General features: G+C 42.7%; 1 pseudogene; it reads left to right on the top strand.

The window, feature by feature from the left end:
• The first annotated feature begins 24,669 nt into the window (after window positions 1–24,669).
• On the top strand, window positions 24,670–24,787 carry LOC126249991 (5S ribosomal RNA; annotated as a pseudogene).
• Window positions 24,788–25,050: the final 263 nt, after the last annotated feature.

The following is a 25,050-nucleotide window of genomic DNA, read 5'->3' as shown; positions in this document are numbered from 1 at the left end:
GTCAGGGCCATTCTTTTGGAGAGATTTTTGAAAGTCAGATTGCGTTGTGCTAAAAAATATTGTTTGTCAGTTTAAGCACAGTCATGTATAATTGTTCAAAGGGGACGTTTCACTTTTATTTCACGAATGTAATCGAGCGTTATAGTTAGAACTTTCTATTACAAAAGCAAATGATACTTAATATCACATGAATAAGGATGGTTTCGTTACAAATTCGGATTTTAGTGAATAACTTAAAAACTTATTGAGATAGCTTATTGGTGTCACATGTTTAATGTTTTTACATGAAACTGAGGCTACACACGAATTTTCAGTTCTCTGAGTCTGATATTAAGCGGCTTCAATTTTTCGTAAAAACGTCGCGCTGATAGTAGCGAACTGGGCTAAATTCCGACACACTTGGTCTTCTCTAAACCTCATACAGCGCTTGTTTCGTCTCACAGAGACCCTCTGTCTCACAGCGTTTCTATTTTGGCATTGACACACAGCATAAATCACTACACAGCTTCCATAATAATATGGAAAATACGAGCAAGATGTTACGGAGTATGATCAAAGTCTTCGTAACATAGAAGAAAAAGTTTCAGAAATACGAGACGTTTCAGTTAGAGCGCAAACAATGTTAAGCTCAACTGTGAACGTTTGTATGTAAAAAGTGAGATTTGCTTGGCATGTAAATCCAAGCTTTACGCTGAAGTAAAAGATATTTGATCTTGGAAATAAATCCGAATTGCGTCAAGTGAGCAAGTTGAGTAATCAAATAATTTTTCACTGACGGTACGACGTTTTCCAAGCGACCTATTCAGCTCCAATACACTACTTCATTAACTTAGTATTAAGAAAACAGTCTTAATCGCGTTTTTATTTATTTAGTGCCGACCTGTTTCAGCCCATCGCAAGGGTTATATTCAGGGTGAACATATGGTCTGCTGTCATACCATGGTAGACGTGACGCCACCAGCAGTCGACCATATTTTCGCCCTGAAGATGGCCCCAGCGATGGGCTGAAACCGGTCGGCACCGAATAAATAAAAACGCGATTAAGACTGTTTTCTTATTACTAAGTTAATTTATATCAATCGCTGTTAATCCACAACCATATTGTCCATACTACCACCACATCACCAACTAAAAGTGTTCTTTTCGTTTAAGGAGAGATTGAAATTTAATTAATTGGTGCCAGAGAACTTTTAGGAGTAAATCACTGTCTGATTTTGACTAGAGGAAGATGAGTTATTTCGTTGCATTGCTAATAGTGTTATTTTATTGGTGGTTTAAGTTTTAAACTTTTTTTTTTTGCTGTTTAAAGGAATTGAGTAAATTTCAGGGATAACTGTATCTCCTTATTTTATGTAAATTCTGTGTGTTGCTCTCATTGAGGTATCTCGTTTATGTGTGTTGTTTTAAGAAGGGTTTTGCCTTGTAAGTTTCTTTACGAGAAACACTATAATAATAAACAGTGAATAAACAGAATGAGGCCCATCCTGTGTGTGTGTGTTAGTGTGTGTGTGTGTGTGTGTGTGTGTGTGTGTGCGTGTGTGTGTGTCGATGTACCAGTATTTTTAAATGCCAAATCTTTTGAATGCGCCTAGCCTTTGTCAATACGATGAATCTGGAGAAATCAGTTTTGTGCAAGAAGGAAATTGCTTGTTTCAAGCACCGGATTTCCCAAGATGCAGTCCGTTCAAATGGCTCTGAGCACTATGGGACTCAACTTCTGAGGCCATTAGTCCCCTAGAACTTAGAACTAGTTAAACCTAACTAACCTAAGGACATCACAAACATCCATGCCCGAGGCAGGATTCGAACCTGCGACCGTAGCGGTCCTGCGGCTCCAGACTGCAGCGCCTTTAACCGCACGGCCACTTCGGCCGGCGATGCAGTCCGTCCCTATGATGAGAAGTTATGGGAGCTCTCAGCGCGAGCTACTAAGAAACAAGTGAGGAGCTTCCTTGGATTAATAAATTTTCATAGGCGAGTTATAAGAAATAGAAGGTTTCGCAACGCTCAGGCTGTGCGCCCTCACGGGAGAAAGGCTTCTCGGATCTGGAATGTTGGTGTGAATAGGGAGGTTCAAGTAAACGAAGCACGCACCCGTCCCATCTCACCTTAATTCCATTCTACATTGCGGCGGATTGTAACAGATCTGGTACCGTCGGATTGCAACAAAACAGGCATCAGAGTGGAGGTGTTCTAATATGTGGATGTAAATGGAGAAAAACAATATAAAGCTGTCACATTTGAAGGGCGTGCCCTAGATACGAGCAAGTGGAACTCTTCTGTCACAGAACTGAAGGGATTATCCGTCGTCTGTGCCTTCCAAAAATTTCGATATTATCTCTAATGGCATTACAACCATGGCGTACACAGACCAGAATTATTTGAAGTTTTAAATGTCAGCAAAATTACCCCGAAGATGACTGTCTCAGCGAGCTTTCGTTTAAAGATTTTAATGTTTAAACTAAACATATCCCTGGGAAAGACAATATAGTTGTAGACATGCTACTATGATGACCTATTGAGTTAAGCTGAGGAAGAGAAGAGAAGGTAAATGAGAACAGATTCAATATCTTCCCTCTGAAGAATGCCGCATTTGAAAATTTTTTTTAATGATGAAGTGTTCAAATTAGTTTAGGAGCAAGATAATGGTCCTGCATTTCCAGACGTGAAAGAAAAGATACAAGACAGCAAGACACGTGAGACATGTTCGTAAATGATTCGAGCTGGTGGCACTTCAAAGAAAGAGGAAGAACGCCAAGAGTGGCAAGCTGCGATTTTTCCACATGGGATAAAAATTTCTTATGAAAATTGACCTTCTTGCAAGACATAAAAAATCGCAGAAGCTGTAGCCTCTGAGTGTTAGACTACATCGTGTTAAAGTGTAACTTTCACTAATTTAGCAGTTTTGGGAAATGTTATACACCAAAAAGATGACTGACACACACCAATTCCTCATCGTTTTCTTCAATAGACTTCCATTTTCTGTTTGCGTTTAAACTGGGACATTTAGACATAAGTAACTTTAGTTCTGTGTTCCTAACCCATAAGTACTGATCTGCGTACTATGTTCAAAATCCTACGTAGGAGTACGCTGCTGGAGGAAGACATGCTTCGCACAGCATCTGTGTTAGTAATAAGGCTCAGTGTGATTTTTTGTGTACATAGACTTTTCCTGTCACTTGCGGTGAATAGTTCTGTGCGTTGATGGTCTTGAGGGATAACATTGTGTCACAGTTAAGCACTACTGCAGTCAGCAGTGAGGTAGCGTATTTATTACCTTTGCTTGTGAAGTTCTGTGCAGGGTGTTGGTGTCATACTATCAATACCAGACAATAAGGCATGAGAGGCCCGCATCCACCAATTTTTTTTTATTTACCTCACATCAAAAATGCTTGGCTTCGTAATCTTCCTGATTAAAAAAGTAATACCTGTTTTTTTCGAATGTTGTACATGAAGTGGTGTAGCAGCCGTCAGCGAGAGGTGTCGAAAATTCCAGTCGACATATGTTTTTCTCTATCAGTGATCTCAGAATATGATAAAAATGGTCATCATAAATTTTCTGTGTAAGTTATGATATACCATATTGATTGTAATGTGTTCACGTTCAGTATGTTTATCGTTGTCGGTGAGACAGGTAATTCTCTATTGTGGGGACCTTAGTTGTTGAGTTTTGAAGGGTGAGGCTGACTTTTCTGAGCTATCTAAGAGATAAGTGATGAATACGGCATGTAGAAGATTTATAGAGTTTGACGACCTGAGTGGTCAGACGTCAAGGAGCAGACTACGTAGTGAGATACATGGCCTACCGCCAGCAACAAATAAATACCCTAGGTATTGCCTAGATGGAGCTTTTTGCCAGACGCCACTTTTTTCCAATAGAACACTGACAGCCATGATCTTAATTTTGTTAGGGATTATTGCTTTTCTCTACACCACTTGTGAATGTTTACTAAATGCGATGGTTACATATGTTTTTTTAAGGTAATTTTCGCCACCTTTCATGAACTTTCTGTTCTTAGCGCACATCTTACCAACACTTATCGCTGGCAATAATAAATGGAACAGCGCTGGAAAATCTGTTTAATAATTTGGGGGTATGGTTTTATTTGATGTAGATTTGAAACAGACAACTGTAAAGGCCTTTCTCTTAAAACATATTTCTGTGGGCACCACTTTTTAGGATTGCATTTCCCTATCATGAAACTAAATCTGTTGGATTAAACATTAAACACTTTTCTTAATTTTAAACTAATACACTGCCTGAAATTCATTAAAAATGTGAATAGTATATGGCCGAGAGGTGAAAAGATTACCTATGGTGATTGGTTGGTTGGTTGGACGCTTAAAGGCACCAAACTAATAGGTCATCAGTTCCTTTTCCCTCGAACAGACAGTTCTATGTAGCTCCAGATCAGAGATAGCCTACTACACAAAACACAGGGAAAGGAAGTCCCAAGGTCTAACAATGTCAGAAAAGCTGAGGCTAGGGACAAAGAGAAGGAAGGGAAACAGAGGAAGAAAGTCAAGCAAGGTGCCCCACTTAGGGGGTAGACAGAAGCCCCTGAAAGCAGAGTGCCAAGATGGGACATAAATCCCACAGCCCCTGCCACTTACCAGAGGTACTCTACTCCAAGATTGTTTTCGAAAAACTAGCAACAGGCTCAGGGCAAGATAAGCAGAGAGAGACGAAAGATGAACAAGTCAAGCGGCCCTCCCTTAAAGAGAGTCGTAAATGCCCACCTCACGATTAAAACGTAAAATTATGTCAGCAGCTGGGGCATCATCTCCTTAAACCAGGGGTCGCGAGACAGGGAGATTAAGAGTGCGGTGCATGGCAGCCACGTCGGCACAGTCCAACAGAATGTGGGCCACTGGCAAACGGGAGCTACAACGACAGTGGGGTTGGTCTTCATGACGGAGGAGAGCCACATGGCCGATGCAGAGCCGGAAAAGGACGGTAGAGTCCTTGCGAGAGGCCTGCATGGAGGATCTCCATAGATTCGTAGCTTCCTTTATCACCTGTAGCTTTTTGGCGAAGTCAGAGTGAGCCATTCCTTACTCCGGGCACATAAAACTTGGCAGCGTAATACTGATCGGAGGTCTGGTGCCGGAATACCGATATCTGGTAGCCAGTTTGGCAAGGGTATCAGCGAATTCACTCCCCGTGATTGCGACATGGCCCAGAGTCCATATGAAGGTCACTTAGCATCCATACTTATCAAAGGCATATAGGGAAACTTGGATAGCAATAACTATCGGATGGCGAGGGTAGCACTGGTCCAGAGCTTGAAAACTGCTCAAGGAGTTGCTGAAGATGAGAAAGGACCCCACCAGTGCTGGAACACATATGCTCAAGAGGATGAGAGATCGTGACCAATTCTGCAGTGAGAACACTACAACCATCTGGGAAGTGAAGCAATTCACTATGTCCCACATGAGTGTAAGCAAAGCCTAAACAATCAGACCATCAGTGTGTGAACCCTGAGATGCTCCTACGTGGAGAAGTATTGGCGGCAGAGGGCCTTGGGGTGAACTGAATCTTTCAGACCTTGTAATACATAGGTCAAGATGAAGCTGTGGCCGAGCGATGCACCGCAGAGGTATACGGGAATGAGTCCAGAGGAGAGGTGTAAGAGGAAACAGCTGAAGTTCAGAGAGGAGAGACCAGAAGCGGAAACGCCGTTTCGTTTGTGTAATGCACCAGCCTTCCCCCATGAACCATGGACCTTGCCGTTGGTGGGGAGGCTTGCGTGCCTCAGCGATACATATGGCCGTACTGTAGGTGCAATCACAACGGAGGGGTATCTGTTGACAGGCCAGACAAACATGTGGTTCCTGAAGAGGGGCAGCAGCCTTTTCAGTAGTTGCAGGGGCAACAGTCTGGACGATTGACTGATCTGGCCTTGTAACATTAACCAAAACGGCCTTGCTGTGCTGGTACTGCGAACGGCTGAAAGCAAGGTGAAACTACAGCCATAATTTTTCCCGAGGACATGCAGCTTTACTGTATGATTAAATGATGATGGCGTCCTCTTGGGTAAAATATTCCGAAGGTAAAATAGTCCCCCATTCGGATCTCCGGGCGGGGACTACTCAAGAGGACGTCGTATTCAGGAGAAAGAAAACTGGCATTCTACGGATCGGAGCGTGGAATGTCAGATCCCTTAATCGGGCAGGTGGGTTAGAAAATGTAAAAAGGGAAATGGATAGGTTAAAGTTAGATATAGTGGGAATTAGTGAAGTTCGGTGGCAGGAGGAACAAGACTTTTGGTCAGGTGATTACAGATTTATAAATACAAAATCAAATAGGGGTAATGCAGGAGTAGGTTTAATAATGAATAAAAACATAGGAGAGCGGGTTAGCTACTACAAACAGCATAGTGAACGCATTATTGTGGCCAAGATAGACACAAAGCCCATGCCTACTACAGTAGTACAAGTTTATATGCCAACTAGCTCTGCAGATGATGAAGAAATTGATGAAATGTATGACGAGATAAAAGAAATTATTCAGGTAGTGAAGGGAGACGAAAATTTAATAGTCATGGGTGACTAGAATTCGTCAGTAGGAAAAGGGAGAGAAGGAAACATAGTGGGTGAATATGGATTGGGGGGAAGAAATGAAAGAGGAAGCCGCCTTGTAGAATTTTGCACAGAGCACAACTTAATCATAGCTAACACTTGGTTCAAGAATAATAAAAGAAGGTTGTATACCTGGAAGAATCCTGAAGATACTAAAAGGTATCAGATAGATTATATAATGGTAAGACAGAGATTTAGGAACCAGGTTTTAAATTGTAAGACATTTCCAGGGGCAGATGTGGATTCTGACCACAGTCTATTGGTTATGAACTGCAGATTGAAAGTGAAGAAACTGCAAAAAGGTGGGAATTTAAGGACATGGGACCTGGATAAACTGAAAGAAACAGAGGTTGTAGAGAGTTTCAGGGAGAGCATAAGGGAACAATTGACAGGAATGGGGGAAAGAAATACAGTAGAAGAGGAATGGGTAGCTCTGAGGGATGAAGTAGTGAAGGCAGCAGAGGATCAAGTAGGTAAAAAGACGAGGGCTAATAGAAATCCTTGGGTAACAGAAGAAATATTGAATTTAATTAATGAAAGGAGAAAACATAAAAATGCAGTAAATGAAGCAGGCCAAAAGGAATACAAACGTCTCAAAAATGAGATCTACAGGAAGTGCAAAATGGCTAAGCATGGATGGCTAGAGGACAAATGTAAGGATGTAGAGGCTTGTCTCACGAGGGGTAAGATAGATACTGCCTACAGGAAAATTAAAGAGACCTTTGGAGAGAAGAGAACCACTTGTACGAATATCAAGAGCTCAGATGGCAACCCAGTTGTAAGCAAAGAAGGGAAGGCAGAAAGGTGGAAGGAGTATATAGAGGGTTTATACAAGGGCGATGTTCTTGAGGACAATATTATGGAAATGGAAGAGGATGTAGATGAAGATGAAATGGGAGATAAGATACTGCGTGAAGAGTTTGACAGAGCACTGAAAGACCTGAGTCGAAACAAGGCCCCGGGAGTAGACAACATTCCATTAGAACTGCTGATGGCCTTGGGAGAGCCAGTCCTGACAAAACTCTACCATCTGGTGAGCAAGATGTATGAGACAGGCGAAATACCCTCACACTTCAAGAAGAATATAATAATTCCAATCCCAAAGAAAGCAGGTGTTGACAGATGTGAAAATTACCAAACTATCAGTTTAATAAGTCACAGCTGCAAAATACTAACGCGAATTCTTTACAGACGAATGGAAAAACTGGTAGAAGCGGACCTCGGGGAAGATCAGTTTGGATTCCGTAGAAATGTTGGAACACGTGAGGCAATACTAACCTTACGACTAATCTTAGAAGAAAGATTAAGAAAAGGCAAACCTACGTTTCTAGCATTTGTAGACTTAGAGAAAGCTTTTGACAACGTTAACTGGAATACTCTCTTTCAAATTCTGAAGGTGGCAGGGGTAAAATACAAGGAGAGAAAGGCTATTTACAATTTGTACAGAAACCAGATGGCAGTTATAAGAGTCGAGGGGCATGAAAGGGAAGCAGTGGTTGGGAAAGGAGTGAGACAGGGTTGTAGCCTCTCCCCGATGTTATTCAATCTGTATATTGAGCAAGCAGTAAAGGAAACAAAAGAAAAATTCGGAGTAGGTATTAAAATTCATGGAGAAGAAGTAAAAACTTTGAGGTTCGCCGATGACATTGTAATTCTGTCAGAGACAGCAAAGGACTTGGAAGAGCAGTTGAACGGAATGGACAGTGTCTTGAAAGGAAATTTGTTAACATCGAGTATAGATTTAAGTGTCAGGAAGTCGTTTCTGAAAGTATTTGTATGGAGTGTAGCCATGTATGGAAGTGAAACATGGACGATAAATAGTTTGGACAAGAAGAGAACAGAAGCTTTCGAAATGTGGTGCTACAGAAGAATGCTGAAGATAGGGCGGGTAGATCACGTAACTAATGAGGAGGTATTGAATAGGATTGGGGAGAAGAGAAGTTTGTGGCACAACTTGACTAGAAGAAGGGATCGGTTGGTAGGACATGTTTTGAGGCATCAAGGGATCACAAATTTAGCATTGGAGGGCAGCGTGGAGGGTAAAAATCGTAGAGGGAGACCAAGAGATGAATACACTAAGCAGATTCAGAAGGATGTAGGTTGCAGTAGGTACTGGGAGATGAAGAAGCTTGCACAGGATAGAGTAGCATGGAGAGCTGCATCAAACCAGTCTCAGGACTGAAGACCACAACAACAACAACAATGCCCCAGCAACTTTTGAACGAATGTTGGATAATCTTCTAAAGCACCTGAAGTGGACGGTGAGTCATTGTTTTTGTCCATCTTCAGCAAAGCCTCATCTTAGATTAATTAATTCTTCTCTTCTAGTTCCAAATATGAAATCCATACTCTACTAATTGATGGATGCTGACAGCAAATAATTGCTAGCCTTTTAGTATGTAAAGCAGGCGTGGCCAAGATTTCGGCTCGCGGGCTATGCCCTGCCGTGAGTGCCAAAGCGCGCAGCCTAGCTTCACATTTCTCCACCGCCACGCCACACTGTTTGAGCGCGAGTAGGAAGATTAGGGGAAAACAGCGAAAGCGCCGCACTGAAATAGCAGTGCATTCGCACTGCATGTGACTTAGTTTTATATTTCAAATATGTCAACAACATGACTACAAACAAATCCAGTTTTCAGTATTAATTAGTTATTTCCGGCACGCTGAAGACGTAATATAATTTTTATCTGGTATAAACTGTCACAGAGTTTCACGCTCATGTTATACGTATTCGAAACTTACTTAATTTCATAGCTGAAAAAAGATTCTTCACACAAATGTGTTGATCAAGGTATTGTAGCATTTTTGCAAGTTATTATGGAGACTAGGTAAATCTACCTGAGGCAAGCAATGTAGACGTCCTGGAAAGCTGTAACATAAAAAGATTTGTCATTGATACTGGAATTACCTTTCAGGTCAGTCAGTTATGTATGCACATGCACAGGGCGCTTTCATCTGAAACGACGAACTGTCTCAAAAACAGCTCAAAAGGTATGTCAGACTGGCAGTGCCCCCAAAACCTTCATAGAGGTATCCGTTTAATTCCTGCAAGGCCACAATGAGTTCTTCAAACCTCGCGCTTTCTTTAACGCCAACGACCTTAGGCAACTGGACCGTTTTTGTCAGAATGTGTCCCTTCTATAACGAGATTATCTTCTTAAATGCATGCCTATCAAATCAGGAGGAAGTTATCTTGCAGTGATGTACTGTGGGCAGTGTGCACTCAAGTCTACTTAAAATGCGAATTCCGCAATCCATTCCGGATATTCTAATTTTCTTTCCTGCATTCCTTTTTCCTTCAATAATTCAAAAATAACGAGTTTTAAATCGAAGAATCGTTCCAGGCATATTCTGTGACTTAACCAACGTAATTTGCAGTAATATATGAAGTCTCCATAATCTTCGTTCATTTCCACTAAAAACTATTGCAAATGACAGTGGAATAATGGGTGTGACTTCGGGAATTTTGCTATTCATACCACCAAATTCTTCAAGTGTCCCATGCTTGCAAATTTAGGGCAAAGTACTTCTTGACGTACAGAACAATGAATCCCGTCTGTCGATCGTCGTAATTTTTAAATTCTATCCGCATGGTACTGCAACGTCGTTTCATAGCAAATAAGCAGTACCTGTCACTTATGTGAGTCGCGAATGGTCATCCCTCTCTTCTGTCTTCCCATTCATTTTAAAGGATTGAGACGTTAAATCGCTAGACTATCTGTTTTTGCACAAACAGTCACTGGACCTGTTTAACGTCCTTCATACCGCGATCAAATGGTGAAGGATAAACAGCGCTTACACCACGATTTCACCGAACTCAAAAGAGTGGTGCCGACCGAAAAATGCCGCACCACAACGCTAAATGAAATATCGCGCTATTCCGGGTACTTCCGAGAAGGACCGAGCAAACCCGAGTTACAGGCCAGGTCTAGGAACGCCTGTAGCCAGCACACGAAGCACGCGTGAAGTTTGGCACACCGTAGCGACCCTGATTTAAAGTGTGGCCTGTTTTAAGAAAATAACCAGTCTGATAGGTCGTCGCCGATGAAAAAATTCGTATATATTCGTATTTCTCTCGATAAAGATCATTAAAATAACATGAGTGACCGACTCTAGGGCTGTACTGATCCCTACGGTCGCAGGTTCGAATCCTGCCTCGGGCATGCATGTGTGTGATGTTCTTAGGTTAGTTAGGTTTAAGTAGTTCTAATTTCTAGGGACTGATGACCTCAGAAGTTAAGTCCCATAGTGCTCAGAGCCATTTGAACCTGTACTGATCCTAAGAAATTGTTTTTTTTTTTCTGTTCTGATATGTCTCAAAAAATGTGTGTGAAATCTTATGGGACTTAACTGCTAAGGTCATCAGTCCCTAAGCTTACACACTACTTAACCTAAATTATCCTAAGGACAAACACACACATCTATGCCCGAGGAGCCGGCCGAAGTGGCCGTGCGGTTAAAGGCGCTGCAGCCTGGAACCGCAAGACCGCTACGGTCGCAGGTTCGAATCCTGCCTCGGGCATGGATGTTTGTGATGTCCTTAGGTTAGTTAGGTTTAATTAGTTCTAAGTTCTAGGGGACTAATGACCTCAGCAGTTGAGTCCCATAGTACTCAGAGCCATTTGAACCATTTATGCCCGAGGAAGGACTCGAATCTCCGGCGGGATCAGCCGCACAGTCCATGACTGCAGCGCCTTAGATCTGATATGTCCGATAGTACCCTAAACTTGCGAGAAATCTGTAGGCTTCCGATTGTACCACTGATGCCACTTAATAACTCTTATTTATTTCTGAACGGAGACAGAAATCAGCGTCACTAGCATTTCAGAACGTATTTGTACTTTTATCTATATTTCACTAGCAACAATTCACTGTCTAAAACGAATCAAAATGTGAGCTACTAACTATCAAATTTTCACTGCAAGATTTGTTAATGAAGAGTATATGCTTGACAAATAGTGTCATTTCACAATAGCTGTTACGAATTTTGATAATCTAAACGGCTTATTAAGAAGATAAGATACTACACTATCACGTGTACAAAACTCAGATTTTTTTAAACACATGCTTTCCTCGGAATCGATTATGAAAAGTTGCGAAGCTGAAGAATCACGCGAAACGTAAAGTAGGAGTTTCCTTTTGCACGTGGCAAGTACAAAGCTTTTAAGGGAAAAAAAGTTTATAAAACGATGCTGTGTATCCCTTTATACCGCCAAGAGTTTATACAATGTAAAAATCGGAAAAGTGGATTTTCCCCGATTTCCGCATCGCTGCCCAATGCGCAGTTGGAACACTAGCGGCTTGTGGCGGCTAGGCGCGAGAATGCCGTTCCGGCCCGTCCTAGTGCTCTGTGTGAACGCATCTCAATCCCGGCTATTTGGAAGAAGTGAAAATACTGTAGGCTACCGCAGTTCCTGGAGGAACTCTTGTCTGCTGTTCGAGCTGTTAACCTACGTCTACACCTGTGGCCTAGCGAACAGGTAGCTGTTTACTTGTCCGCTCGGACACAGTGTCGCAAGTGTTTGTGAGTTTATCACTTCAGTGGTGTTAGCAGCTTTGTGTGTGTAACATTGTCATTGTATCGTCTCGTCCTTCATTGAGTGTATCTCTGACAGTGACGTCTCCCGCTCCTGCTGTTTCTCTTGGCGTCCACGAATGCTCCAGGTCAAGGTAGCATGAGTTTTTAATTTGATACGTCGACGCGCAACGTGCAACCCGGGTCATTAGAAACCTGACTGTTTAGCTGATATTTTCCATGTTTCTTCGGCCAACTGCGTACTGCCTACTTTTACACTGTTTATTTGATCTTTGTGGTATTCGTAGATTTCCTTCAAGTAGGCAAGTTCCTATTAAAGGTTCCCTACCGGTTTAGAGATGTTTCCACTGTCACTGTGCCTTATTTTCCGCAGTAGAAAGCAAAGCCTGACCCTGTTGCTGCTACTGCTTGGACAAGGGTGTGCGCGATTCGTAACAAGCGGCGCCGCACTCAGAATGGTGATGGGTCAAAATGACTCTGAGCACTATGGGACATAACTTATGAGGTAATGAGTCCCCTAGAATTTATAACTACTTAAACCTAACTAACCTAAGGACATCACACATCCCGGCGCAAGGCAGGATTCGAGCTTGCGTCCGCAGCGGTCGCGCGGATCCAGACTGTAGCGCCTAGAACCGCTCGGCCACAACGGCCGGTGAATGGTGATGCATTAGGTGTGCCATCTCCTGTTTCATATTCCCCTGAGGGCTTTTCCATCATCCCTATTGAAATGGGAGATCTGTGAGCAGAAGTGCAGCATGAGTCACGCGCAAGACAGGTAGCATCAGATGGCTCGAGTGTGTGTAGTTTCTGTGGCATATGATAGAGGCCACTAGCTGACGGATGCTGTTGGAGATGCAGTCAAAATACTCTTAATTCTATTTCCAATTTTATTTGTTTCATTTTCTAATTGTTTATTAATTACTACTATTACTGTGTTTCGTAATGGCATTGAATGCGAAATACTGTTTTATGTAAGGTTTTTGTACTATAAAGGGTGGTCCATTAATAGTGAACGGGCCAAATATCTCACGAAATAAGCATAAAAAAAAAACTACAAAGAACGAAACTCGTCTAGCTTGAAGGGGGAAACCAGATGGCGCTATGGTTGGCCCGCTAGATGGTGTTTCCATAGGTCAAACGGATATCAACTGCGTTTTTTTTTTTAAATAGGAACGCCCATTTTATTACATATTCGTGAAGTACGTAAATAAATATGAATTTTGTAGTAGGACCACTTTTTTCGCTTTGCGATAGATGGTGCTGTAATAGTCACAAACGTATAAGTACGTGGTATCAAGTAACATTCCGCCAGTGCGGAAGGTATTTGCTTCGTGATACATTATCCCTATTAACATGGACCATTTACCAATTGCGGAAAATGTCGATACCCTGTTGATGTACGGCTATTGTGATCAAAATGCCCAACGGGCGTGTGCTATGTATGCTGCTCGGTATCCTGGACGACATCATCCAAGCGTCCGGACCGTTCGCCGGATAGTTACGTTATTTATGGAAACAGGAAGTGTTTAGCCACGTGTGAAACGTCAACTACGACCTGCAACAAATGATGATGCCCAAGTAGGTGTTTTAGCTGCTGTAGCGGCTAATCCGCACATCAGTAGCAGACAAATTGCGCGAGAATCGGGAATCTCAAAAACGCCGGTGTTGAGAATGCTACATCAACGTCGATTTCACCCGGACCATATTTCTATGCACTAGGAATTGCATGGCGACGACTTTGAACGTCGTGTACAGTTCTGCCACTGGGCATAAGGGAAATTACGGGACGATGACAGATTTTTTGCCCTCGTTCTATTTAGCGACGAAGCGTCATTCACCAACAGCGGTAACGTAAACCGGCATAATATGCACTATTGGGCAACGGATAATCCACGATGGCTGCGACAAGTGGAACATCAGCGACCTTGGCGGGTTAATGTATGGTGCGGCATTATTGGAGGAAGGATAATTGGCCCCCATTTTATCGATGGCAATGTAAATGGTGCAATGTATGCTGATTTCCTACGTAATGTTCTACCGATGTTAGTACAAGATGTATCACTACATGACAAAATGGCGATGTACTTCCAACATAATGGATGTCCGGCACATAGCTCGCGTGCGGTTGAAGCGGTATTGAATAGCACATTTCATGACAGGCGGATTGGTCGTCGAAGCACCATACCATTGCCTGCTCATTCACCAGATCTGACGTCCCTGAATTTCTTTCTGTGGGGAAAGTTGAAGGATATTTGCTATCGTGATCCATCAACAACGTCTAACAACATGCGTCGGCGCATTGTCAATGCATGTGCGAACATTCCGGAAGGTGAACTATTTGCTGTTGAGAGGAATGTCGTTATACGTATTGCCAAATGCACTGAGGTTGACGGACATCATTTTGAGCATTTATTGCATGAATGTGGTATTTACAGGTAATCACGCTGTAACAGCATGCGTTCTCAGAAATGATAAGTTCATAAAGTTACATGTATTACATTGGAACAACCGAAATAAAATGTTCAAACGTACCAGCGCTCTGCATTTTAATTTAAAAAACCTACCTGTTACCAACTGTTCGTCTAAAATTGTGAGCCATACGTTTGTGACTATTACAGCGCCATCTATCACAAAGCGAAAAAAGTGGTCCAACTAAAACATTCATATTTCTTTACGTCCTACACGAATATGTAATAAAAAATGGAGGTTCCTATTAAAAAAAAAAAACGCAGTTGATATCCGTTTGACCCATGGCAGTGCCATCTAGCGGGCCTACCATAGCGCCATCTGGTTTCCCCCTTCAAGCTAGACAAGTTTCGTTGTCTGTAGTTTTGTCGTTTGACGCTTAATTCGTGAGATATTTGGCCCGATCACGATCAATGGACCACCCTGTATATTGAAGTAACAGGTCACGTGATTATTGTCTGAAAATGACGTGTGTTTGTCATTCGTACCAGGGAAATTATTATACATTATTTCGTCAGTTTATGGTGCTGGGGAAATGAGGTAATGATTTCGGAAAAATAGTTTTATTGAAAGGAACTAGGTTTATATTTTTCGGTTTTCCAAATTCATTTATGGTAATTTACTGCTCAGATTCAGTGACGAATTTTGATTGGTTTTGTATATATGCGCGGGATTGAGCGAACTTGACGCTGCTTTTCGACTGGCTGTGATGTTTCCCTGCAAATCAAAAATTAGCATATTCGCCCATAGTTTGGGAACTAAAAACTTCTTTTGTGTACAGAGAAGAGTGGAGTCGGGGCCTGGATCACACGTATTGACACGTGCTCCGCTGAAGATTATTAATATTGTGATATTCCAGTACTAAAATGTCTGAGATGTGCCGTAAAGCGTGGAAGGGAGTTCTATTTAAAGCCTTTAAATCATTAATTACACCATGGCGTGTTGTTTACTCGCGAGCTTGAACATTTTGATCTGTGAGACTATTATAGCTAACAGTTCAAAAAGAAACAGTCATTCTGTGAACTTTCGGTGAAGAATTACCATGAACTGGCTATGATTATTAATAAGGTGTGCCTGTGAACTTTTCAAACCATGTACAGTTTGGTAGTAACTGGTGTACGCAAGCTTATCACAATAGAGCGAAATATTACACACACAAATACTTTCATTTAGCTATTTCCTTCCACCGCCAAAGCAGTTGTAGTGCGACTTCAGATTATGGTGTGTACAGCTGTTTTTCCATAGCTTTTTCCGACTGAGAAACGCATGCAAGTATCTTCAAGGAATCGTGCGTGTGTAAAAAGCAATTGACCACCACATAACAATGGCCTCCTGTTCGTTTCTCGTCTCTCGATAGTAGGGATCGTGGTTTGCCGCCTATGTGACTCCCGCTGCGGAGACCATTACCCTACACTTGCCACCCGCTGGCTCTGAGATTCAGTCTGATTGCCCTCCTTTAAGGAGTTTGTGTGCCTTGCAGAGTAACCTTTCTGTGGGGCAGCCCTCTAACCCTGGGAAGTCACAGAGTGATATGGAAGTGATTACGCCGCCGACTGCACAGGCTATTATGCCTCGCAGCCGGGTTAAACAACGTGTACAACCGGAGCGTGCAGCTGCGTTCAAAGTAACCAATGGTGAAGATACAGTTGTGACCGAAACTGGCCCCCCGCCCTCGGATCCGTCATTGGACTCCACCATGGACTATGACGGGCGACTGGCTGAATAGTCATGCTGCTCTGTTGTTCTTTCTGTGTTTTTCCTTTTGACTGATGGCTCAAGCATATACATTTGTCTCTCTCAATGTTAACCGATTGGTATCAGACCTGCACTTAACTTCGTTGCGTCAGTTTATATATGACCGTTGTGCTGATACAGTGTTCCTGTAAGAAGTTCTATTTACCAGTTTCCATCTACCTGAATTTCAAACCGTTGTTAACGTGGGGCCGAATTTTCCACGGGAACTGCCATAGTCTTTCGGGAAGGAATTCTCATTGTAGAGATAGTCTGGTAGAGGTATAGATTTTAGATTTTTTGACCTCACCTTCGTTGTCTTATATGATCCGTCTGGTTCTGGTCATACAGTGGACCGTTAGAGTTGTTATAAAGAGGAGGTTATTTATCTTTTACGCAGCAATTTTCGGGGGCATATTGCAACGTGGTGACTTTAACTGTGTTTTGCGTCCTGTTTATCAGTCTCCGCATTTTAATTACTGTCGGAATTTTAACAAAATTATGAACTCGATACCCTTGAAAGATGTTTGGGAGTGTAAACATCCTACGTTGATCAAATTTACACATATTATTGCTAGTTCTAGTGGCGGGAACGACCGATTCTACTCATCGGACTGGATGCGCGATCGCATTCTTACAGTCGATGTTATCGCTGGTAGCGTTTCTGACCACTGTGTTTTGGCCTCCACTCTCCAACTTAATAGGCAACCGGTAAAACTATCCCGTTCTCTGTTGATGTTTAATGTCGTTCATTGGCAGATCCTTCTCTCGATGATGTGATATACATGCCTGGGAGCGTAATCTTCGATCCGCTGGGAGGTACTCTGCCATTCTCGAATGCTGGACTGCCCTAGCTAAACCGAAGCTCCGTCAAATTCCAATCATTTATTGTTCTGCTAGAGCAAGAGATTTTCTGAGAACTCAGGAATTTTATTATTGTCTCTAGCGCGACTTGTATGACGGTGCGGATCGTGCCCTCCAGCGGATTGCAGATATACGATTTATAAAAGCAAAATTGTTGCAGTTGAATCGACGACAGATGGAACGGTTGGGGGTGCGATCGAAATCACTGTCACTGGTGGTAAAGCAACTGACTACGTTATACTGTTTGCTTCGACGTCAAGCTCGGCGTCGCCGCTGCTGTATTACTTCTCTTATAGCAGCGGACAGCCGTCAGCTGATAATGCAGGCTATCATCGTTCACGCCTTGTATGGGTGCTGTGTGTATATTCACGACGTGGATGCACTTTCCCTGGGTATTGGGCCTGCCGGCGGGATTAGCCGAGCGGTCTTAGGCGCTGCAGTAATGCATTGTGCGGATGGTCCCGGAGGAGGCTCGAGTCCTCCCTCGGGCATGGGTGTGTGTGTTTGTCCTTACGATAATTTAGGTTAAGTAGTGTGTAGGCTTAGGGACTGATGACCATGGCAGTTAAGTCCCGCAAGATTTCACACACATTTGAACATTTAGGTCTGCCAATCTCATTTTGTCAATATAAAACACCGTTGCACACCAGTTGAAATGTAATCCATCGACTGTTTCATTAACGAGACATTTGAACATTTGGGTATTGGGTCTCTAAGTGGGCCACTCATGCTCGAGAAAAACACCGAATTCTTGGCTGCCTTTCACCCAGTTGATGTATATGTTCTTAATGTTACTTCTCCTTCTCACAAATCACCACGTGTGGAATGCTCCCCAAGCGATTTTATGTGCGTTTTTGCCGCGCGGGATTAGCCGAGCGGTCTGAGGCGCTGCAGTCATGGACTGTGCGGCTGCTCCCGGTGGAGGTTCGAGTCCTCCCTCGGGCGTGGGTGTGTGTGTTTGTCCTTAGGATAATTTAAGTTAAGTAGTGTGTAAGGTTAGGGACTGATGACCTTGGCAGTTAAGTCCCATAAGATTTCACACATATTTGGAAATGTGCGTTTTTACCCCTCTTGGGCGTCACATTTACGTCATTGTTGAACGAGGTGATAAGGGAAGAGTTGTGCCCGCTCCATTCAGGGTGAGGGAAACTGTATTGATATCTTAACATCCTGGCCGTAATACTGTTGATGATTTTCGTCTTCTCACATTATTGAATTTTGATTATAAGGTAGTGCCGAGGGCGGTCAACAATTTGATTTCCACCAACCAGCGTCTACCTCGTATCGGGATTATCACATGGAGAAATGCAGTAGGTGCGCCTCTCAAGATACATTGCACTTCCGGTTTACTTATGGTAACCAGACAAACTGGTTCTGGCTCAGGAAGCAACTGACTGAACTCACGCAGTCTTTTGAAGCTGCATGTTGCACTGACGTAATTCTGCGGCAGGCTACTTCTTTTTTCCGATGTCAACGGTTAATACGATGATAGTTTGGTTGGCCACTTTGTGCATCTTGCTGTTGCTGGTGAGGGTGGTTCCTGTTTACGCGTACAGTCCTGCTTGCAACTGCCCCGATTTCGAGAAGTCCTTGCCAGTATTCTAAATCTTACCTTTCAAAGACAGGCCGCATCGTTGCCGGGCCTCGGTATTCGACTACTGTCCACTGTATCTCCACCAGTCTGAAGCTCACTGTAACCATTATTGATCGCTTTTCGTAAAATGTATTTCCTGTTCGTACGAATATTCATAAGTATCTGTAGTGCTTTTTCAAGTTCATTCCGTTTTCATATACGTAAACTGTGTCACGTTAATGTTTATAATCTTTGTTTCAATGTAAATGACCAGTATATGTCGAACACGCAATAAACTACTATTATGAAAAAAACGATAAACTGAACGTAGTGTAAATACAACATTTGGTTGTCGAAACCCCTCATTTCCTAAATTTTTATAGCGCCTGTCGTCTGAATGCTGAAGTCTTCAGTGTAATTGTAGCACAGCTAAAATTTATTTCACTTTCTGACGCACTGGTAAATTTCGCGTTCCGCCCTATGACGTTTTTGCGAAAGATTGTTGGCATCGTTTGTGCCCTTGAACGCCACATGCGCCAGAGCTCTCTGGGGCCCATTTCTGTCATCCAGAGTTGACCGCTTCGCCAGCACTGCACTGCCTTGCGCTCTGGAAAGCATCAAACACTTTACAGTTGTTGATGCTCTACAAAACATGTTTACATTTTGTATTTTACGCTCGATAACAACGGACGGATATGATGAGAACTGTGTAACACTAATATGCCAGACATGACTATGGTTCAAAATTCATTTTATAGTTTCTGATCTAATCAGAATACCTCACTGCGTTCTTTAACGTCATTAGTAACGCTTTATAACTCACTTCTTTTCATTTTTTATAAGCGACTCTTCATACAGTTGTTTCGACAGAAATGTGTTTTTTTTCGACCAGGCACAGTCGTTCGATTTGTTACGGTAGATGCTTGTGATAGACTGTGCGAATAACTTGCAGTGCAAGCTCGAAAACAAAGCATACATATTGCTCAATTTGAGGTCACCACATGATGAATTTGCAGAGATATTAACGCTGATCGAAAGTGATATTTAAGGTAATCAGTCAGATTTAAAACAACGAAATCGTCTGTTTTTGAGGCTACCCAGAGTGGAAGCAAGTTGCCAACGCCAGTACCAGAAAATGTCTATAGATATGCCATAATGGTATTACACAGACTTAGCAAAGAGGAACTATATTCATATAATAGCTATTCCGTTGGGATATTGGTCCCATATGACAGAAAAATAAAACTCAAATTTATATCGTTGACGTAAGTCGAATCTCTTCACAGTCTTTTTTTTTTTTTTTTTTTTCATAATGAACTAGCTTGTTATCAGCAAAGCAGACATCTACGAGCAGTAACACAGCTTACTGATTCGAGCTTTTCAGAAGACTTAATGTTTAAATTTTTCCTTCAGCTTTGGTTAAAGAATTTTTTCCAGCAATCTGCAGCTCCATTAAATAAGACGGAAAATAGGAAACTAGAATCCACTGCGATTAGAACTGACAAATCACACGACCTTTGCCTCGCAAGACATTTGCGCAACCACAAAGTTGACGAGATCCTCCGGCAGCACGTCTCTCTCACTGCGATATAGATCACTGAACCTCATAAGGTAACGTTAAAGATAAGAACCATTGTTACTTATGTGAAGTACGGCAGTTCTGTTATATAAAAATTAATTTTCCTATCTCAGTGTCTCATCTTAATTAGCAAAAGTTATCGAAGTTGAAATGGAATGCAATTAAGTTTCAGGGAACAATTCGGGACCACACGCGGAAGTAAATGCATTACCACATGGTTGCGAAATGCTCCAACAATGTTGCCAAATCTTATCTGTGCTAGGGGCAGCTATGTCGTGATATGCTCATCCTGCTCATGTTATACGGGCTTCAGATGGGAGGCACAAGTGCGTTTGTTTTTTCTGTAGCGGTATCTCCAGAAACTTTCTAACGTCGCCATTCGAGCTGTCTAGATTTCAGGCATTCAATTAGATTTAAACCAGAATGTGTCATTTTTGAACCGTTCCTGCGTGAAAGGGGCTATTAACGCCGGTGTTGCGTAATTTCAATGTTTGGCTAGCAAAGCTAGCTATATCAGGTTCCGCTATCGCCGCCGACGCCATGTGAAAGATTGACATATATAATTTTCCATCATGGTTACAACTTCCCCAAAATACAAATGAATAGAACACTTACATTGATAGTCTGCAACGAAAGATTCTTTCAGTGGTATGAAAGGCAACTGAAAATAAACTTTTCCCCACGCACCACGAAACAGATGTCAAATACTTGGCACCAAGAAACTGACTGTGTACTTGTAATCTTGTGACACATAGAAACATAATTTCATCACTACCACGAGAATGTAGAAAACAATTGCTACACCAAGAAGAAATGCAGATGATAAACGGGAATTCATTGGACAAATATATAATACTAGAACTGACATGTGATTACATTTTCACTCAATTTGGGTGCATAGATCCTGAGAAATCAGTACCCAGAACAACCTCCTCTGGCCGTAATAACGGCCTTGATACGCCGCGGCATTGAGTCAAACAGAGCTTGGATGGCGTGTACAGGTACAGCTGCCCATACAGCCTCAAAATGATACCACAGTTCATCAAGAGTAGTGACTGCCGTATTGTGACGAGCCAGTTGCTCGGCCACCATTGACCAGACGTTTTTAATTGGTGAGAGATCTGGAGAATAAGCTGGCCAGGGCAGCAGTCGAACATTTTCTGTATCCAGAAAGGCCTGTACAGGACCTGCAACATGCGGTCGTGCATTATCCTTCTGAAATTTAGGGTTTCGCAGGGATCGAATGAAGAGTAGAGCCACGGGTCGTAACACATCTGAAATGTAACGTCCACTGTTCAAAGTGCCGTCAATGCGAAGAAGCGGTGACCGAGACGTGTGACAATGGCACTCCATACCATCACGCCGGGTGATACGCCAGTATGGCGATGACGAATACACGCTTCCAATGTGCGTTCACCGCGATGTCGCCAAACACGGATGCGACCATCATGATGCTGTAAACAGAACCTGGATTCATACGAAAAAATGACGTTTTGCCATTCGTGCACCCATTTTCGTAGTTGAGTACACAATCAAAGGCGCTCCTGTCTGTTATGCGGCCTCAAGGGTAAACGCAGCCATGGTCTCGGAGCTGATAGTCCATGCTGCTGCAAACGTCGTCGAACTGTTCGTGCAGATGGTTGTTGTCTTGCAAACGTCCCCATCGAGACGTGGCTGCACGAACCGTTACAGCCATACGGATGAGATGCCTGTCATCTCGACTGCTAGTGATACGAGGCCGTTGGGATCTAGCACGGCGTTCCGTATTACCCTCCTGAACCCACCGATTCCGTATTCTGCTAACAGTCATTGGATCTCGACCAACGCGAGCAGCAATGTCGCGATACGATAAACCGCAATCGCGATGGGCTATAATCCGACCTTTTTCAAAATCGGAAACTTGATGGTACGCATTTCTCCTCCTTACACGAGGCATCACAACAACATTTCACCAGGCAATGCCTGTCAACTGCTGTTTGTGTATGAGAAATCGGTTGGAAAGTTTCTTCGTGTCAGCACGTTGTAGGTGTCGCCACCAGCGCCAGCCTTGTGTGAATGCTCTGAAAAGCTAATCATTTGCATATCACAGCATCTTCTTCCTGTCGGTTATATTTCGCGTCTGTAGCACGTCATCTTCATGTTGTAGCAATTTTAATGGCCAGTAGTGTATGTTGGTGGGGATGGAAGGAAGAAGAAATGCAGTTAACTAATTATGACACAGAATAATAAATTCATTTTAGATCGTAATTTTTATTCAAGTTATTATTTTGAATAACATGAGAAGGGATTAAGTACAGTACAGTGATGGATATATCAAATAAAATCCTATTCGCTGTTGACAATAAACTATAATGTTCAAATTAATTGTTGTTCCACTTTTGCCTCTCATGGCTGGTACTCCTTACATTACTTTACTGAACAACATGAAAGTCTTGACTTGTCGTCGTTTTTGTCAACAGAAGCAAGTTTGTGGTTGCCTCGTTGAAGCGGTGGTGGAGGATGATCTCAAACAGCTGCTACACCTCTCTGATAACTTAACGCCAAGCAACATGTCCCGCCTCAGAGCCATTTTTCGAGCAGTAGCCATAGCTCACGAATCTTCACAGCGTCGTAAGTCAGGAACTTCTTACGTACACAGCTTGATGATTGCAGAGGCGACATAACAGCGTGTACATGGAAAGTCGCTCCAATTTAATGAAGATTCAACGCACTCTTCGCACCACTATAATTTTTACATCCACAGCTATCGACCAGCGCGTCCTCGGTTAAAGCTTTGCCACTGTAGTCGTCGGCTGCGGTTGTACTCGGCACCACCGGAAATGCTAAGGAAATCGTATAACCAGATTGTTAGATTTTCGTGACATTAATTTTTCTCTTAACTGTGCATCAATTAAATCCTTTGGGTAGAGCAGTCATTAATTTCTGATGAAATGGATGTTACATCTTTTTATCAATTTTAAATCATACATATATGAACGGCTTATTTCAATAGTGATACAAGTCCATTTTTGTTCATCTTGAGATACAGAGTCTTAAAGTTAAATGAGCGATGAAAAATCTGCAGTTGAGAGACCAGATATATTCAAACATATGGCTTACTGCTAGAGATGAACCTTTCTTTCTGTTTGTTTGGCTCATTAATTTCAGAAGCATCATAGACAGAAAAGTGGAGGTAATGGACTTGTACCACTATTGAAATAAGCCCTTCGTATAAAAAGTAATACATTTTACAAGTTTACAAAGATATCTCAACTGCCATCCTTAACATATAATTTCAGAACAAACAGATCGATATTTGTAGTGAAAGCCATTTTTTTAAAATATTGTTCAGGTGTGCGGTATGCAGAGTGTTTCCGTAAGAGTGTGCAAAATTTAACGGCAGATGGAGGAGGCTCTACTGAACAATTTGAGGTAGGGCCCCTGGGATCGGAGAAGCCAGTTTATGGAGATAATAGGAATAAAATCACATTACTGTGTACTTTTCTATTTACATTAGTTACAGTTAACTGCAAATGCCATCAGTGACATAATGAACGTACCATTTGTACTGTATCCTACAAAAGCGTTGACACTGAAGGCTATCAACCTCAATGCAAGCATGTCATCGGCGAACAAGGTTCTCATGCACCCTGACAAATATCCGTGGTGTGTTTCGAATCACATCACAGGCATCTAAAATTCTGGCAAGTAATTCCATTTCTGTACCCACTGATGTCTCATACACAAGCGACTTTAGATATCCCCATAGGAAATAATGAAGAGGATTCAGGTCAAGTGATGTCGCACGCCATAGAATAGCATCTCCCCTTTCAATAAGCGACCTGAAAATACAACACTAAGATGGTTGCAGACATCCACAGTGAAGTGAGGCGGTGCAACGTCATGTTGTATCCACATCCTCTCATGAATAGCCAAGGGTACGTTCTACAACAACTCAGGTGGATCTGTTTGCACGAACCCTAAATACAGGTGGCTATTCAGACGGCCAGGCAGAACATCTGGCCCATTATGACTGTCGTCTATAATGTCGGCCCAGATATTCACAGCAAAACGTACTTGACGGTGTGACTCTATTAGAGTGTGAGGATTTTCCTCATCCCACACTTAGCTATTCCTGGTCTTCAAAATACAGGCACTATAAATTGAGGCCTCGTCAGTAAACAACACGTCCTGTCATTGGACAATGTAAATACAATACGACAGGGCAACCTTATGGACAAGTAAAGTAAACAAAACCTGTATCACGACTTCCTAGCAATCAGGCTCATCCTCCTCGTTTACTTACAGGAAATAAAGAATGTACATGTAAATAAACAGCCAGTATGTGTAGACGTAGCCAACGGCCTTGTCGCAGTGGTAACACCGGTTCCCGTCAGATCACGGAAGTTAAGCGCTGTCGGGCTGGGCTAGCACTTGGATGGGTAACCATCCGGTCTGCCGAGCACTGTTGGCAAGCGGGATGCACTCTGCCCTTACGAGGCAAACTGAGGAGCTGCTTGATGGAGAAGTAGCGGTTCCGGTCTCGGAAACTGACATACGGCCGGGAGAGCGGTGTGCTGACCACACGCCCCTCCACATCCGCATCCAGTGGCGCCTGTGGGCTGAGGATGACACGGCGGCCGGTCGGTACCTTTGGGCCCTCATGGCCTATGCGGGCGTGGTAGTTTTACGTGTAAATGTGAACGCATGTTAAATGTAAATAAGCTGGAAAACATT

This window comes from Schistocerca nitens, chromosome 3, assembly GCF_023898315.1.
Source record: "Schistocerca nitens isolate TAMUIC-IGC-003100 chromosome 3, iqSchNite1.1, whole genome shotgun sequence".
NCBI lineage: Eukaryota > Metazoa > Arthropoda > Insecta > Orthoptera > Acrididae > Schistocerca > Schistocerca nitens.
This window is presented reverse-complemented; position numbering and strand designations above follow the sequence as displayed.